Source organism: Gekko japonicus, unplaced genomic scaffold (assembly GCF_001447785.1).
Source record: "Gekko japonicus isolate JY-2015 unplaced genomic scaffold, Gekko_japonicus_V1.1 scaffold697, whole genome shotgun sequence".
NCBI lineage: Eukaryota > Metazoa > Chordata > Lepidosauria > Squamata > Gekkonidae > Gekko > Gekko japonicus.
In genome coordinates, this window is record NW_015160230.1 from 632,220 (window position 1) to 634,517 (window position 2,298).

Below are 2,298 nucleotides of genomic sequence, written 5' to 3' on the forward strand. Positions count from 1 at the left end.
AGAATAGGAAAAGGAGTACGGCAAGGATATATATTGTCACCTTGCTTATTTAATTTATATGCAGAGTACATCATGCCAAATGCCAGCATGGAAGAATCACAAGCTGGAATTAAGATTGCCAGGAAAAACATGAACAACCTCAGGTATGCAGATGATACCACTCTAATGGCAGAAAGTGAAGAGGACCTAAAGAGACTATTGCTGAGGGTGAAAGAGAAGAGTGCAAAAGTTGGCTTGAAACTCAACATCAAAAAAACTAAGATCATGGCATCTGACCCCATCGATCCTTGGCAAATAGAAGGAGAATTCGTGGAAGCAGTGACAGACTTCACGTTCCTGGGATCCAAGATCAGTGCAGACGGTGACTGCAGTCATGAAATTAAAAGATGCCTGCTCCTTGGGAGGAAAGCTATGGCAAACCTAGACAGCATAATAAAAAGTAGAGACATTACACTACCAACAAAAGTCCGCATAGTCAAAGCGATGGTATTCCCAGTAGTCATGTATGGCTGTGAGAGTTGGACCATAAGGAAGGCTGAGCGCCAAATAATAGATTCTTTTGAATTATGGTGCTGGAGAAGACTCTTGAGAGTCCCTTGGACTGCAAGGAGATCAAATCAGTCAATCCTAAAAGATATCAATCCTGACTGTTCCCTGGAAGGCCAGATAATGAAGCTGAAGCTCAAATACCTTGGCCACCAAATGAGAAGGGAGCACTCACTGGAGAAGACCCTGAAAAAATGAGAAGGCAGCACTCACTGGAGAAGACTGAAGGTAAAAGAAGAAGGGGACGACAAAGGATGAGATGGTTAGACAGTGTTACCAATGCAACGAACATAAAATTGAGCAAACTCCAGAGGACAGTAAAAGACAGGAGGGCCTGGCATGATGTGGTCCATGGGGTTGCGAAGAGTCGGACTCAACTGTGTGACTGAACAACAACAAACAAGTACATTAAGCTAGCTGTATTGAAATGCAAAGGTAGATTTAAGAGTAAAGGGCAAGATAGTACCATGGCTGGATATCTTTTGAATGTGACTCCAGATGACTCTAGCTCTTTCTAAAATAATATGTTTCCTTTTTTGTTTTCCAGGTATTTACTCTTAGGGAATCATGGTATGTAAGGAGCAAAACGGTTGTCATTTCTCTTTATCCCAGACATCTTTCTGTACTCTATTAACTAAGCAAGTGATTACCACTAAGTGTGGTGGAAAGAAATTAAAAACCAAATACACTAAAGAAGTATAATCAGACTTTAATTACAGGTAATTCGTGCCAGGAGGACAGCTGTGCATACTAGGAAAACCCTACATCAGTATCACCAGCAGTGTTCAATAGTCTGGTGATCTCTTATTCATTATTGCTCCATACGCTAGATGCCTATACTTGAGCATCACTGCAAATAGGCTAAACCCAGTTGTGCTGCCCCCAGCCAGCGTTTAACTGTAGCTAAGTAGAACTGCCATATAACTTTAAGAGCAGTTGCCTCTGGGAATTGAAGTCTTTAGTTAGGCATCCAAAAGCATTCCTGTGACTGGCTGATCAACAGTCATTTCCTGCACCCAGAGATGCAGGAATTTGAGTTTTACAGCCTCCTTCCCATTCCTTTGTCTATGCTTTAAACGGAGGTCGGAGCACGCTATCCTTTTCACCATGAGCCAGAGAACTGAATTAGATTTCACCAGTTATGCAGCTTCAATGTGAGCAAAACACTTCTGAATGCATGTGGAACTGAATAAAAATGATTTAATTCTACTTGACCCTGTCCAGAAGGCGTTGTTGACACAGCGTCATTATTGCTCCATACGCTAGATGCCTAAACTTGAGCATCACTGCAAATAGGCTAAACCCAGTACAAACACATTATTCAACATACTTAAATAGACAAGTTTGGATTCTAGCATTTAGTACAAGGATGAAAGATCTAAAATCTATGCCAACTGAGACCTCACTCTACCTGGTCACCCCAATTCTTACCTTAAGACAGGTTTAGCCTTGAGATCCTTTGGACCTTGTTGGATGTTGCCCTATTGTTGCTGGTTACAAAGGGCCCCCCCATAACAGTTCAAGCTTCAGGGCCCCCAAAATGTAGATCTGCCCCTGTCTACATGAAAGCAAGTGACTGAGAGAACTGGTGTTCCATTTTCAGACATTATCAGTAGCCTGGCTCCACTGCAGTGGTATCTTCAAGAGCATGCATGGGAACAGAAATAATCATGGCCTACAATTTATTTATTTGTATTTATTTAAAACATTTTTATGTTGCCTTTGCATCCAATCAGGGTCCACAAGGCATCA